Source organism: Schistocerca gregaria, chromosome 11 (assembly GCF_023897955.1).
Source record: "Schistocerca gregaria isolate iqSchGreg1 chromosome 11, iqSchGreg1.2, whole genome shotgun sequence".
Taxonomy (NCBI): domain Eukaryota; kingdom Metazoa; phylum Arthropoda; class Insecta; order Orthoptera; family Acrididae; genus Schistocerca; species Schistocerca gregaria.
This window is the reverse complement of record NC_064930.1, coordinates 8,906,218-8,923,921: the sequence shown is the minus strand read 5'-3', so window position 1 is coordinate 8,923,921 and position 17,704 is coordinate 8,906,218.

Below are 17,704 nucleotides of genomic sequence, written 5' to 3'. Positions count from 1 at the left end.
GGAGTAATATCTCAAACAGTCTACGCTTTGATCGTTCCCTGGAAGATCAGTAGTAGTTTCCGATGCACATCTGGAGGCATTCTGTAAACTGTTTACTATCATAGTGTTGTTGAAACACAGAAATTGCATCGGGATTGAATACAACAGTCACCATGCGGACTTTCCTCAATGGGAGTAATGTCTCAAACAGTCTACGCTTTGATCGTTCCCTGGAAGAAACGTAGTAGTTTTCGATGCACATCTGGGGGCATTCTGTAATCTGTGGATTATCAGAGTGTTGTTGAAACACAGAAATTGCAACGGGGTTGAATACAACAGTCACCATGCGCACTTTCCTCCATGGGAGTAATGTCTCTAACAGTCTACGCTTTGATCGTTCCCTGGAAGACCAGTAGTAGTTTCGACTCACATATGGAGGCATTCTGTAATCTGTGGACCTTATAAGTGTTGATGAAACACAGAAATTGCATCGGCATTGAATACAACAGTCACCATGCTCACCTTCCTCCATGGGAGTAATGTCTCGAACAGTCTACGCCTTGATCGTTCCCTGGAAGACCAGTAGTTGTTTCCGATGCACATCTGGGGCATTCTGTAATCTGTCGACTATCAAAGTGTTGTTGAAACACAGAAATTGCAACGGGATTGAATACAACAGTCACCATGCGCACTTTCCTCCATTTGAGTAATGTCTCAAACAGTCTACGCTTTGATCGTTCACTGGAAGACCAGTAGTAGTTTCGATTCACATCTGGAGGCATTCTGTAATCTGTGGACCTGCAAAGTGTTGATGAAACACAGAAATTGCATCGGCATTGAATACAACAGTCACCATGCGCACTTTCCTCCATAGGAGTAATGTCTGAAACAGTCTATGCTTTGATCGTTCCCTGGAAGACCAGTAGTAGTTTCCCATGCACATCTGAAGGCATTCTGTAATCTGTGGACTATCAGAGTGTTGATGAAAACAGAAATCCCATCAGGATTGAATACAACAGTCAAATTGCGAACTTTCCACCATGGGAGTAATTCTCAAACAGTCTACGCTTTGATCGTTCCCTGGAAGAGCAATAGTAGTTTCCGATGCACATCTGGTGGCATTCTCTAATCTGTGGACTATCAGAGTGTTGATGAAACACAGAAATGGCATGATGATTGATAACGACAGTCACCATGCGCACTTTCCTCCACGGGAGTAATGTCTCAAACAGTCTACGCTTTGATCGTTCCCTGGAAGACAAGTAGTAGTTTGCGATGCACATCTGGAGGCAATCTGTAATCTGTGGACCTTCAAAGTGTTGATGAAACACAGAAATTGCATCATGAGTGAAAACAACAGTCACCATCCGCACTTTTCTCCATGGGAGTAATGTCTGAAACAGTCTACGCTTTGATCGTTCCCTGGAAGACCAGTAGTAGTTTCGATTCACATTTGGAGGCATTCTGTAGTCTGTGGAACTTCAAAGTGTTGATGAAACACAGAAATTGCATCGGGATTGAATACAACAGTCACCATCCGCATTTCCCTCAATGGGAGTAATATCTCAAACAGTCTACGCTTTGATCGTTCCCTGGAAGATCAGTAGTAGTTTCCGATGCACATCTGGAGGCATTCTGTAAACTGTTTACTATCATAGTGTTGTTGAAACACAGAAATTGCATCGGGATTGAATACAACAGTCACCATGCGGACTTTCCTCCATGGGAGAAATGTCTCAAACAGTCTACGCTTTGATCGTTCCCTGGAAGAAACGTAGTAGTTTCCGATGCACATCTGGGGGCATTCTGTAATCTGTGGACTATCAGAGTGTTGTTGAAACACAGAAATTGCATCGGGATTGAATACAACAGTCACCATGCGCACTTTCCTCCATGGGAGTAATGTCTCTAACAGTCTACGCTTTGATCGTTCCCTGGAAGACCCGTAGTAATTTCGACTCACATCTGGAGGCATTCTGTAATCTGTGGACCTTCAAAGTGTTGATGAAACACAGATATTGTATCGGCATTGAATACAACAGTCGCCATGCTCACCTTCCTCCATGGGAGTAATGTCTCGAACAGTCTACGCCTTGATCGTTCCCTGGAAGACCAGTAGTTGTTTCCGATGCACATCTGGGGCATTCTGTAATCTGTCGACTATCAAAGTGTTGTTGAAACACAGAAATTGCATCGGGATTGAATACAACAGTCAACATGCGCACCTTCCTCCATGGGAGTAATGTCTCAAACAGTCTACGCCTTGATCGTTCCCTGGAAGACCAGTAGTAGTTTCCGATTTTATCTGGAGGCATTCTGTAATCTGTGGACTATCAGACTGTTGATGAAACACAGAAATGGCATGGGGATTGAATACAACAGTCACCATGCGCATTTTCCTCCACGGAGTAATGTCTCAAACAGCATACGCTTTGATTGTTCCCTGGAAGACCAGTAGTAGTTTCCCATGCACATCTGAAAGCATTCTGTAATCTGTGGACTATCAGAGTGTTGATGAAAACAGAAATCCCATCAGGATTGAATACAACAGTCAAATTGCGAACTTTCCACCATGGGAGTAATTCTCAAACAGTCTACGCTTTGATCGTTCCCTGGAAGAGCAATAGTAGTTTCCGATGCACATCTGGTGGCATTCTCTAATCTGTGGACTATCAGAGTGTTGATGAAACACAGAAATGGCATGATGATTGATAACGACAGTCACCATGCGCACTTTCCTCCACGGGAGTAATGTCTCAAACAGTCTACGCTTTGATCGTTCCCTGGAAGACAAGTAGTAGTTTGCGATGCACATCTGGAGGCAATCTGTAATCTGTGGACCTTCAAAGTGTTGATGAAACACAGAAATTGCATCATGAGTGAAAACAACAGTCACCATCCGCACTTTTCTCCATGGGAGTAATGTCTGAAACAGTCTACGCTTTGATCGTTCCCTGGAAGACCAGTAGTAGTTTCGATTCACATTTGGAGGCATTCTGTAGTCTGTGGAACTTCAAAGTGTTGATGAAACACAGAAATTGCATCGGGATTGAATACAACAGTCACCATCCGCATTTCCCTCAATGGGAGTAATATCTCAAACAGTCTACGCTTTGATCGTTCCCTGGAAGATCAGTAGTAGTTTCCGATGCACATCTGGAGGCATTCTGTAAACTATTTACTATCATAGTGTTGTTGAAACACAGAAATTGCATCGGGATTGAATACAACAGTCACCATGCGGACTTTCCTCAATGGGAGTAATGTCTCAAACAGTCTACGCTTTGATCGTTCCCTGGAAGAAACGTAGTAGTTTTCGATGCACATCTGGGGGCATTCTGTAATCTGTGGATTATCAGAGTGTTGTTGAAACACAGAAATTGCAACGGGGTTGAATACAACAGTCACCATGCGCACTTTCCTCCATGGGAGTAATGTCTCTAACAGTCTACGCTTTGATCGTTCCCTGGAAGACCAGTAGTAGTTTCGACTCACATATGGAGGCATTCTGTAATCTGTGGACCTTATAAGTGTTGATGAAACACAGAAATTGCATCGGCATTGAATACAACAGTCACCATGCTCACCTTCCTCCATGGGAGTAATGTCTCGAACAGTCTACGCCTTGATCGTTCCCTGGAAGACCAGTAGTTGTTTCCGATGCACATCTGGGGCATTCTGTAATCTGTCGACTATCAAAGTGATGTTGAAACACAGAAATTGCATCGGGATTGAATACAACAGTCAACATGCGCACCTTCCTCCATGGGAGTAATGTCTCAAACAGTCTACGACTTGATCGTTCCCTGGAAGACCAGTAGTAGTTTGCGATGCACATCTGGAGGCAATCTGTAATCTGTGGACCTTCAAAGTGTTGATGAAACACAGAAATTGCATCATGAGTGAAAACAACAGTCACCATCCGCACTTTTCTCCATGGGAGTAATGTCTGAAACAGTCTACCCTTTGATCGTTCCCTGGAAGACCAGTAGTAGTTTCGATTCACATCTGGAGGCATTCTGTAGTCTGTGGACCTTCAAAGTGTTGATGAAACACAGAAATTGCATCGGCATTGAATACAACAGTCACCATCCGCATTTCCCTCCATGGGAGTAATGTCTCAAACAGTGTAAGCTTTGATCGTTCCCTGGAAGACCAGTAGTAGTTTCCGATGCACATCTGGAGGCATTCTGTAAACTGTTTACTGTCATAGTGTTGTTGAAACACAGAAATTGCATCGGGATTGAATGCAACAGTCACCATGCGGACTTTCCTCAATGGGAGTAATGTCTCAAACAGTCTACGCTTTGATCGTTCCCTGGAAGACCAGTAATAATTTCGACTCATATCTGGAGGCATTCTGTAATCTGTGGACCTTCAAAGTGTTGATGAAACACAGATATTGTATCGGCATTGAATACAACAGTCGCCATGCTCACCTTCCTCCATGGGAGTAATGTCTCGAACAGTCTACGCCTTGATCGTTCCCTGGAAGACCAGTATTAGTTTCCGATGCACATCTTGGGCATTCTGTAATCTGTGGACTATCAAAGTGTTGTTGAAACACAGAAATTGCAACGGGATTGAATACAACAGTCACCATGCGCACTTTCCTCCATTTGAGTAATGTCTCAAACAGTCTACGCTTTGATCGTTCACTGGAAGACCAGTAGTAGTTTCGATTCACATCTGGAGGCATTCTGTAATCTGTGGACCTGCAAAGTGTTGATGAAACACAGAAATTGCATCGGCATTGAATACAACAGTCACCATGCGCACTTTCCTCCATAGGAGTAATGTCTGAAACAGTCTATGCTTTGATCGTTCCCTGGAAGACCAGTAGTAGTTTCCCATGCACATCTGAAGGCATTCTGTAATCTGTGGACTATCAGAGTGTTGATGAAAACAGAAATCCCATCAGGATTGAATACAACAGTCAAATTGCGAACTTTCCACCATGGGAGTAATTCTCAAACAGTCTACGCTTTGAACGTTCCCTGGAAGAGCAATAGTAGTTTCCGATGCACATCTGGTGGCATTCTCTAATCTGTGGACTATCAGAGTGTTGATGAAACACGGAAATGGCATGGGGATTGATAACGACAGTCACCATGCTCACCTTCCTCCATGGGAGTAATGTCTCGAACAGTCTACGCCTTGATCGTTCCCTGGAAGACCAGTAGTTGTTTCCGATGCACATCTGGGGCATTCTGTAATCTGTCGACTATCAAAGTGTTGTTGAAACACAGAAATTGCATCGGGATTGAATACAACAGTCAACATGCGCACCTTCCTCCATGGGAGTAATGTCTCAAACAGTCTACGACTTGATCGTTCCCTGGAAGACCAGTAGTAGTTTGCGATGCACATCTGGAGGCAATCTGTAATCTGTGGACCTTCAAAGTGTTGATGAAACACAGAAATTGCATCATGAGTGAAAACAACAGTCACCATCCGCACTTTTCTCCATGGGAGTAATGTCTGAAACAGTCTACGCTTTGATCGTTCCCTGGAAGACCAGTAGTAGTTTCGATTCACATCTGGAGGCATTCTGTAGTCTGTGGACCTTCAAAGTGTTGATGAAACACAGGAATTGCATCGGCATTGAATACAACAGTCACCATGCTCACCTTCCTCCATGGGAGTAATGTCTCGAACAGTCTACGCCTTGATCGTTCCCTGGAAGACCAGTAGTTTTTTCCGATGCACATCTGGGGCATTCTGTAATCTGTCGACTATCAAAGTGTTGTTGAAACACAGAAATTGCATCGGGATTGAATACAACAGTCAACATGCGCACTTTCCTCCATGGGAGAAATGTCTCTAACAGTCTACGCTTTGATCGTTCCCTGGAAGACCAGTAGTAATTTCGACTCACATCTGGAGGCATTCTGTAATCTGTGGACCTTCAAAGTGTTGATGAAACACAGAAATTGCATCGGCATTGAATACAACAGTCACCATGCTCACCTTCCTCCATGGGAGTAATGTCTCGAACAGTCTACGCCTTGATCGTTCCCTGGAAGACCAGTAGTAGTTTCCGATGCACATCTGGGGCATTCAGTAATCTGTGGACTATCAAAGTGTTGTTGAAACACAGAAATTGCAACGGGATTGAATACAACAGTCACCATGCGCACTTTCCTCCATTTGAGTAATGTCTCAAACAGTCTACGCTTTGATCGTTCCCTGGAAGACCAGTAGTAGTTTCGACTCACATCTGGAGGCATTCTGTAGTCTGTGGACCTTATAAGTGTTGATGAAACACAGAAATTGCATCGGCATTGAATACAACAGTCACCATGCTCACCTTCCTCCATGGGAGTAATGTCTCGAACAGTCTACGCCTTGATCGTTCCCTGGAAGACCAGTAGTTGTTTCCGATGCACATCTGGGGCATTCTGTAATCTGTCGACTATCAAAGTGTTGTTGAAACACAGAAATTGCATCGGGATTGAATACAACAGTCAACATGCGCACCTTCCTCCATGGGAGTAATGTCTCAAACAGTCTACGCGTTGATCGTTCCCTGGAAGACCAGTAGTAGTTTCCGATTTTATCTGGAGGCATTCTGTAATCTGTGGACTATCAGACTGTTGATGAAACACAGAAATGTCATGGGGATTCAATACAACAGTCACCATGCGCATTGTCCTCCACGGAGTAATGTCTCAAACAGCATACGCTTTGATTGTTCCCTGGAAGACCAGTAGTAGTTTCCGATGCACATCTGGAGACAATCTGTAATCTGTGGACTATCACAGTGTTGATGAAAACAGAAATCCCATCGGGATTGAATACAACAGTCAAATTGCGCACTTTCCTCCATGGGAGTAATTCTCAAACAGTCTACGCTTTGATCGTTCCCTGGAAGAGCAATAGTAGTTTCCGATGCATATCTGGTGGCATTCTCTAATCTGTGGACTATCAGAGTGTTGATGAAACACAGAAATGGCATGGGGATTGATAACGACAGTCACCATGCGCACTTTCCTCCACGGAAGTAATGTCTCAAACAGTCTACGCTTTGATCGTTCCCTGGAAGACAAGTAGTAGTTTTCGATGCACATCAGGAGGCAATCTGTAATCTGTGGACCTTCAAAGTGTTGATGAAACACAGAAATTGCATCATGAGTGAAAACAACAGTCACCATCCGCACTTTTCTCCATGGCAGTAATGTCTGAAAAAGTCTACGCTTTGATCGATCCCTGGAAGACCAGTAGTAGTTTCGATTCACATCTGGAGACATTCTGTAGTCTGTGGACCTTCAAAGTGTTGATGAAACACAGAAATTGCATCGGGAATGAATACAACAGTCACCATCCGCATTTCCCTCCATGGGAGTAATGTCTCAAACAGTCTAAGCTTTGATCGTTCCCTGGAAGACCAGTAGTAATTTCGACTCACATCTGGAGGCATTCTGTAATCTGTGGACCTTCAAAGTGTTGACGAAACACAGAAATTGCATCGGCATTGAATACAACAGTCACCATGCTCACCTTCCTCTTTGGGAGTAATGTCTCAAACAGTCCACGCTTTGATCGTTCCCTGGAAGACAAGTAGTAGTTTCCGATGCACATCTGGAGGCATTCTGTAAACTGTTTACTATCATAGTGTTGTTGAAACACAGAAATTGCATCGGGATTGAATACAACAGTCACCATGCGGACTTTCCTCAATGGGAGTAATGTCTCAAACAGCCTACGCTTTGATCGTTCCCTGGAAGAAACGTAGTAGTTTCCGATGCACATCTGGGGGCATTCTGTAATCTGTGGATTATCAGAGTGTTGTTGAAACACAGAAATTGCAACGGGATTGAATACAACAGTCACCATGCGCACTTTCCTCCATGGGAGTATTGTCTCTAACAGTCTACGCTTTGATCGTTCTCTGGAAGACCAGTAGTAGTTTCGACTCACATATGGAGGCATTCTGTAATCTGTGGACCTTCAAAGTGTTGATGAAACACAGAAATTGCATCGGCATTGAATACAACAGTCACCATGGTCACCTTCCTCCATGGGAGTAATGTCTCGAACAGTCTACGCCTTGATCGTTCCCTGCAAGACCAGTAGTTGTTTCCGATGCACATCTGGGGCATTCTGTAATCTGTCGACTATCAAAGTGTTGTTGAAACACAGAAATTGCGTCGGGATTGAATACAACAGTCAACATGCGCACCTTCCTCCATGGGAGTAATGTCTCAAACAGTCTACGACTTGATCGTTCCCTGGAGGACCAGTAGTAGTTTGCGATGCACATCTGGAGGCAATCTGTAATCTGTGGACCTTCAAAGTGTTGATGAAACACAGAAATTGCAGCATGAGATAAAACAACAGTCACCGTCCGCACTTTTCTCCATGGGAGTAATGTCTGAAACAGTCTACGCTTTGATCGTTCCCTGGAAGACCAGTAGTAGATTCGATTCACATCTGGAGGCATTCTGTAGTCTGTGGACCTTCAAAGTGTTGATGAAACACAGAAATTGCATCGGCATTGAATACAACAGTCACCATCCGCATTTCCCTCCATGGGAGTAATGTCTCAAACAGTCTAAGCTTTGATCGTTCCCTGGAATACCAGTAGTAGTTTCCGATGCACATCTGGAGGCATTCTGTAAACTGTTTACTATCATAGTGTTGTTGAAATACAGAAATTGCATCGGGATTGAATGCAACAGTCATCATGCGGACTTTCCTCAATGGGAGTAATGTCTCAAACAGTCTACGCTTTGATTGTTCCCTGGAAGAAACGTAGTAGTTTCCGATGCACATCTGGGGGCATTCTGTAATCTGTGGACTATCAGAGTGTTGTTGAAACACAGAAATTGCATCGGGATTGAATACAACAGTCACCATGCGCACTTTCCTCCATGGGAGAAATGTCTCTAACAGTCTACGCTTTGATCGTTCCCTGGAAGACCAGTAGTAATTTCGACTCACATCTGGAGGCATTCTGTAATCTGTGGACCTTCAAAGTGTTGATGAAACACAGAAATTGCATCGGCATTGAGTACAACAGTCACCATGCTCACCTTCCTCCATGGGAGTAATGTCTCGAACAGTCTACGCCTTGATCGTTCCCTGGAAGACCAGTAGTAGTTTCCGATGCACATCTGGGGCATTCTGTAATCTGTGGACTATCAAAGTGTTGTTGAAACACAGAAATTGCAACGGGATTGAATACAACAGTCACCATGCGCACTTTCCTCCATTTGAGTAATGTCTCAAACAGTCTACGCTTTGATCGTTCCCTGGAAGACCAGTAGTAGTTTCGACTCACATCTGGAGGCATTCTGTAGTCTGTGGACCTTATAAGTGTTGATGAAACACAGAAATTGCATCAGCATTGAATACAACAGTCACCATGCTCACCTTCCTCCACGGGAGTAATGTCTCAAACAGTCTACGCTTTGATCGTTCCCTGGAAGACAAGTAGTAGTTTCCGATGCACATCTGGAGGCAATCTGTAATCTGTGGACCTTCAAAGTGTTGATGAAACACAGAAATTGCATCATGAGTGAAAACAACAGTCACCATCCGCACTTTTCTCCATGGCAGTAATGTCTGAAAAAGTCTACGCTTTGATCGATCCCTGGAAGACCAGTAGTAGTTTCGATTCACATCTGGAGACATTCTGTAGTCTGTGGACCTTCAAAGTGTTGATGAAACACAGAAATTGCATCGGGAATGAATACAACAGTCACCATCCGCATTTCCCTCCATGGGAGTAATGTCTCAAACAGTCTAAGCTTTGATCGTTCCCTGGAAGACCAGTAGTAATTTCGACTCACATCTGGAGGCATTCTGTAATCTGTGGACCTTCAAAGTGTTGATGAAACACAGAAATTGCATCGGCATTGAATACAACAGTCACCATGCTCACCTTCCTCCATGGGAGTAATGTCTCAAACAGTCTACGCTTTGATCGTTCCCTGGAAGACAAGTAGTAGTTTCCGATGCACATCTGGAGGCATTCTGTAAACTGTTTACTATCATAGTGTTGTTGAAACACAGAAATTGCATCGGGATTGAATACAACAGTCACCATCCGCATTTCCCTCCATGGGAGTAATGTCTCAAACAGTCTAAGCTTTGATCGTTCCCTGGAATACCAGTAGTAGTTTCCCATGCACATCTGGAGGCATTCTGTAAACTGTTTACTATCATAGTGTTGTTGAAACACAGAAATTGCATCGGGATTGAATGCAACAGTCATCATGCGGACTTTCCTCAATGGGAGTAATGTCTCAAACAGTCTACGCTTTGATTGTTCTATGGAAGAAACGTAGTAGTTTCCGATGCACATCTGGGGGCATTCTGTAATCTGTGGATTATCAGAGTGTTGTTGAAACACAGAAATTGCAACGGGATTGAATACAACAGTCACCATGCGCACTTTCCTCCATGGGAGTATTGTCTCTAACAGTCTACGCTTTGATCGTTCTCTGGAAGACCAGTAGTAGTTTCGACTCACATATGGAGGCATTCTGTAATCTGTGGAGCTTCAAAGTGTTGATGAAACACAGAAATTGCATCGGCATTGAATACAACAGTCACCATGGTCACCTTCCTCCATGGGAGTAATGTCTCGAACAGTCTACGCCTTGATCGTTCCCTGCAAGACCAGTAGTTGTTTCCGATGCACATCTGGGCCATTCTGTAATCTGTCGACTATCAAAGTGTTGTTGAAACACAGAAATTGCGTCGGGATTGAATACAACAGTCAACATGCGCACCTTCCTCCATGGGAGTAATGTCTCAAACAGTCTACGACTTGATCGATCCCTGGAAGACCAGTAGTAGTTTGCGATGCACATCTGGAGGCAATCTGTAATCTGTGGACCTTCAAAGTGTTGATGAAGCACAGAAATTGCAGCATGAGATAAAACAACAGTCACCGTCCGCACTTTTCTCCATGGGAGTAATGTCTGAAACAGTCTACGCTTTGATCGTTCCCTGGAAGACCAGTAGTAGTTTCGATTCACATCTGGAGGCATTCTGTAGTCTGTGGACCTTCAAAGTGTTGATGAAACACAGAAATTGCATCGGCATTGAATACAACAGTCACCATCCGCATTTCCCTCCATGGGAGTAATGTCTCAAACAGTCTAAGCTTCGATCGTTCAATGGAATACCAGTAGTAGTTTCCGATGCACATCTGGAGGCATTCTGTAAACTGTTTACTATCATAGTGTTGTTGAAACACAGAAATTGCATCGGGATTGAATGCAACAGTCATCATGCGGACTTTCCTCAATGGGAGTAATGTCTCAAACAGTCTACGCTTTGATTGTTCCCTGGAAGAAACGTAGTAGTTTCCGATGCACATCTGGGGGCATTCTGTAATCTGTGGACTATCAGAGTGTTGTTGAAACACAGAAATTGCATCGGGATTGAATACAACAGTCACCATGCGCACTTTCCTCCATGGGAGAAATGTCTCTAACAGTCTACGCTTTGATCGTTCCCTGGAAGACCAGTAGTAATTTCGACTCACATCTGGAGGCATTCTGTAATCTGTGGACCTTCAAAGTGTTGATGAAACACAGAAATTGCATCGGCATTGAGTACAACAGTCACCATGCTCACCTTCCTCCATGGGAGTAATGTCTCGAACAGTCTACGCCTTGATCGTTCCCTGGAAGACCAGTAGTAGTTTCCGATGCACATCTGGGGCATTCTGTAATCTGTGGACTATCAAAGTGTTGTTGAAACACAGAAATTGCAACGGGATTGAATACAACAGTCACCATGCGCACTTTCCTCCATTTGAGTAATGTCTCAAACAGTCTACGCTTTGATCGTTCCCTGGAAGACCAGTAGTAGTTTCGACTCACATCTGGAGGCATTCTGTAGTCTGTGGACCTTATAAGTGTTGATGAAACACAGAAATTGCATCAGCATTGAATACAACAGTCACCATGCTCACCTTCCTCCATGGGAGTAATGTCTCGAACAGTCTACGCCTTGATCGTTCCCTGGAAGACGAGTAGTTGTTTCCGATGCACATCTGGGGCATTCTGTAATCTGTCGACTATCAAAGTGTTGTTGAAACACAGAAATTGCATCGGGATTGAATACAACAGTCAACATGCGCACCTTCCTCCATGGGAGTAATTCTCAAACAGTCTACGCTTTGATCGTTCCCTGGAAGAGCAATAGTAGTTTCCGATGCACATCTGGTGGCATTCTCTAATCTGTGGACTATCAGAGTGTTGATGAAACACAGAAATGGCATGGGGATTGATAACGACAGTCACCATGCGCACTTTCCTCCACGGGAGTAATGTCTCAAACAGTCTACGCTTTGATCGTTCCCTGGAAGACAAGTAGTAGTTTCCGATGCACATCTGGAGGCAATCTGTAATCTGTGGACCTTCAAAGTGTTGATGAAACACAGAAATTGCATCATGAGTGAAAACAACAGTCACCATCCGCACTTTTCTCCATGGCAGTAATGTCTGAAAAAGTCTACGCTTTGATCGATCCCTGGAAGACCAGTAGTAGTTTCGATTCACATCTGGAGACATTCTGTATTCTGTGGACCTTCAAAGTGTTGATGAAACACGGAAATTGCATCGGGAATGAATACAACAGTCACCATCCGCATTTCCCTCCATGGGAGTAATGTCTCAAACAGTCTAAGCTTTGATCGTTCCCTGGAAGACCAGTAGTAATTTCGACTCACATCTGGAGGCATTCTGTAATCTGTGGACCTTCAAAGTGTTGATGAAACACAGAAATTGCATCGGCATTGAATACAACAGTCACCATGCTCACCTTCCTCCATGGGAGTAATGTCTCAAACAGTCTACGCTTTGATCGTTCCCTGGAAGACAAGTAGTAGTTTCCGATGCACATCTGGAGGCATTCTGTAAACTGTTTACTATCATAGTGTTGTTGAAACACAGAAATTGCATCGGGATTGAATACAACAGTCACCATCCGCATTTCCCTCCATGGGAGTAATGTCTCAAACAGTCTAAGCTTTGATCGTTCCCTGGAAGACAAGTAGTAGTTTCCGATGCACATCTGGAGGCATTCTGTAAACTGTTTACTATCATAGTGTTGTTGAAACACAGAAATTGCATCGGGATTGAATACAACAGTCACCATCCGCATTTCCCTCCATGGGAGTAATGTCTCAAACAGTCTACGCTTTGATCGTTCCCTGGAAGACAAGTAGTAGTTTCCGATGCACATCTGGAGGCATTCTGTAAACTGTTTACTATCATAGTGTTGTTGAAACACAGAAATTGCATCGGGAATGAATACAACAGTCACCATCCGCATTTCCCTCCATGGGAGTAATGTCTCAAACAGTCTAAGCTTTGATCGTTCCCTGGAAGACAAGTAGTAGTTTCCGATGCACATCTGGGGGCAATCTGTAATCTGTGGACCTTCAAAGTGTTGATGAAACACAGAAATGGCATGGGGATTGATAACGACAGTCACCATGCGCACTTTCCTCCACGGGAGTAATGTCTCAAACAGTCTACGCTTTGATCGTTCCCTGGAAGACAAGTAGTAGTTTCCGATGCACATCTGGAGGCAATCTGTAATCTGTGGACCTTCAAAGTGTTGATGAAACACAGAAATTGCATCGGGAATGAATACAACAGTCACCATCCGCATTTCCCTCCATGGGAGTAATGTCTCAAACAGTCTAAGCTTTGATCGTTCCCTGGAAGACCAGTAGTTGTTTTTGATGCACATCTGGAGACAATCTGTAATCTGTGGACTATCAGAGTGTTGATGAAACACAGAAATTGCATCGGGATTGAATACAACAGTCACCCACCGCAGTTTCTTCCAAGGGAGTAATGTCTCAAACAGTCTACGATTTGGTCGTTCCCTGGTAGACTAGTAGTAGTTTCTATTCACATCTGGAGGCATTCTGTAATCTGTGGACCTGCAAAGTGTTGATGAAACACAGAAATTCATCGGCATTGAATACAACAGTCACCATGCGCACTTTCTTCCATAGGAGTAATGTCTGAAACAGTCTACGCTTTGATCGTTCCCTGGAAGACCAGTAGTAGTTTCCGATGCACATCTGGAGGCATTCTTTAATCTGTGGACTATCAGAGTGTTGATGAAAACAGAAATCCCATCGGGATTGAATACAACAGTCAAATTGCGCACTTTCCTCCATGGGAGTAATTCTCAAACAGTCTACGCTTTGATCGTTCCCTGGAAGAGCAATAGTAGTTTCCGATGCACATCTGGTGGCATTCTCTAATCTGTGGACTATCAGAGTGTTGATGAAACACAGAAATGGCATGGGAATTGATAACGACGGTCACCATGCGCACCTTCCTCCACGGGAGTAATGTCTCAAACAGTCTACGCTTTGATCGTTCCCTGGAAGACAAGTAGTAGTTTCCGATGCACATCTGGAGGCAATCTGTAATCTGTGGACCTTCAAAGTGTTGATGAAACACAGAAATTGCATCATGAGTGAAAACAACAGTCACCATCCGCACTTTTCTCCATGGGAGTAATGTCTGAAACAGTCTACGCTTTGATCGTTCCCTGGATGACCAGTAGTAGATTCGATTCACATCTGGAGGCATTCTGTAGTCTGTGGACCTTCAAAGTGTTTATGAAACACAGAAATTGCATTGGGATTGAATACAACAGTCACCATCCGCATTTCCCTCCATGGGAGTAATGTCTCAAACAGTCTACGCTTTGATCGTTCCCTGGAAGACCAGTAGTAGTTTCCGATGCACTTCTGGAGGCAATCTGTAATCTGTGAACCTTCAAAGTGTTGATGAAACACAGAAATTGCATCATGAGTGAAAACAACAGTCACCATCCGCACTTTTCTCCATGGGAGTAATGTCTGAAACAGTCTACGCTTTGATCGTTCCCTGGAAGACCAGTAGTAGTTTCGATTCACATCTGGAGGCATTCTGTAGTCTGTGGACCTTCAAAGTGTTGATGAAACACAGAAATTGCATTGGGATTGAATACAACAGTCACCATCCGCATTTTCCTCCATGGGAGTAATGTCTCAAACAGTCTACGCTTTGATCGTTCATTGGAAGACCAGTAGTAGTTTCCGATGCACATCTGGAGACAATTTGTAATCTGTGGACTATCCGAGTGTTGATGAAACACAGAAATTGCATCGGGATTGAATACAACAGGCACCATGCGAACATTTCTCCATGCGAGTAATGCCTCAAACTGTCATCGATTTGATCGATCCCTGAAGACCAGTAGTAGTTTCCAATGCACATCTGGAGGCATTCTATAATCTGTGGACTATCCGAGTGTTGTCGAAACACAGAAATTGCATCGGGATTGAATACAACAGTCCCCATCCTCATTTCCCTCCATGGGAGTAATGTCTCAAACCGTCTACGCATTGATCGTTCCCAGGAAATCCAGTAGTAGTTTCCGATGCACATCTGGAGGCATTCTGTAATCTGTTTACTATCATAGTGTTGTTGAAACACAGAAATTGCATTGGGATTGAATACAACAGTCATCATGCGGACTTTCCTCCATGGGAGTAATTACTCAAACAGTCTACGCTTTGATCGTTCCCTGGAAGACCAGTAGTAGTTTCCGATGCACATCTGGGGCATTCTGTAATCTGTGAACTATCAAAGTTTTGTTGAAACACAGAAATTGCAACGGGATTGTATACAACAGTCACCATGCGCATTTCCTTCCATGGGAGTAATGTCTCATACAGTCTACGCTTTGATCGTTCCCTGGAAGACCAGTAGTAGTTTCGATTCACATCTGGAGGCATTCTGTAATCTGTGGACCTTCAAAGTGTTGATGAAACACAGAAATTGCATCGGCATTGAATACAACAGTCACCATGCGCACCTTCCTCCATGGGACTACTGTTTCAAAAAGTCTACGCCTTGATCGTTTCCTGGAAGACCAGTAGTAGTTTCCGATGCACATCTGGAGGCATTCTGTAATCTGTGGTCTCTCCGGGTGTTGATGAAACACAGAAATTGCATCGGCATTGATTACAACAGTCACCATTTTCACGCTCCTCCTTGGGATTAATGTCTCAAACAGTCTACGCCTCGATCGTTCCCTGGAAGACCAGTAGTAGTTTGCGATGTTATCTGGAGGCATTCTGTAATCTGTGGACTATCAGACTGTTGATGAAACACAGAAATGGCATGGGGATTGAATACAACACTCAACATGCGCACTTTCCTAAAAGGAGTGATGTCTCAAACAGCATACGCTTTGATCGTTAGCTGGAAGACCAGTAGTAGTTTCCGATGCACATCTGGAGACAATCTGTAATCAGTGGACTATCAGAGTGTTGATGAAACACAGAAATTGCATCGGGATTGAATACAACAGTCACCAACCGCACTTTCTTCCAAGGGAGTAATGTCTGAAACAGTCTACGCTTTGATCGTTTCCTGGAAGACCAGTAGTAGTTTCCGATGCACATCTGGAGGCAATCTGTAATCTGTGGACCTTCAAAGTGTGGATGAAACACAGAAATTGCATCAGGAGTGAATACAAAAGTCACCATCCGCACTTTCCTCCATGGGAGTAATGTCTGAAACAGTCTACGGTTTGATCGTTCCCAGGAAGACCAGTAGTAGTTTCCGATGCACATCTGGAGACAATCTGTAATCTGTGGACTATCAGAGTGTTTATGAAATACAGAAATTGCATTGGGATTGAATACAACAGTCTCCCTCCGAACTTTCCTCCATGGGAGTAACGTCTGAAACAGCATACACTTTGATCTTTCCCTGGAAGGCCAGTAGTTGTTTCCGATGCACATCTGTTGGAATTCTGTAATCTGTGGACTAACAGAGTGTTGATGAAACACAGATATTGCATCGGGATTGAATACAACAGTCACAATGCTCACTTTCCTCCATAGGAGTAATGTCTGAAACAGTCTACGCTTTGATCGTTCCCTGGAAGACCAGTAGTAGTTTCCGATGTACATCTAGAGGCATTCTGTAATCTGTGGACTATCAGAGTGTTGATGAAAACAGAAATTCCACCGGGATTGAATACAACAGTCAAATTGCGCACTTTCCTCCATGCGAGTAATTCTCAAACAGTCTACGCCTTGATCGTTCCCTGGAAGAGCAATAGTAGTTTCCGATGCACATCTGGTGGCATTCTGTAATCTGTGGACTATCAGAGTGTTGATGAAACACAGAAATGGCATGGGGATTGATAACAACAGTCACCATGCGCACTTTCCTCCACGGTAGTAATGTCTCAAACAGTCTACGCTTTGATCGTTCCCTGGAAGACCAGTAGTAGTTTCCGATTCACATCAGGAGACAATCTGAAATCTGTGACTACCAGAGTGTTGATGAATCACAGAAATTGCATCGCGATTGAATACAACAGTTACCATCCGAACTTTCTTCCATGGAAGTAATGTCTCAAACAGTCTACGCTTTGATCGTTCCCAGGAAGCCCAGTAGTAGTTTCCCATGCACATCTGGAGGCAATCTGTAATCAGTGGACCTTCAAAGTGTTGATGAAACACAGAAATTGCATCATGAGTGAAAACAACAGTCACCATCCGCACTTTTCTCCATGGGAGTAATGTCTGAAACAGTCTACGCTTTGAACGTTCCCTGGAAGACCAGTAGTAGTTTCGATTCACATCTGGAGGCATTCTGTAGTCTGTGGACCTTCAACGTGTTGAATAAACACAGAAATTTCATCGGGATTGAATACAACAGTCACCATGCGC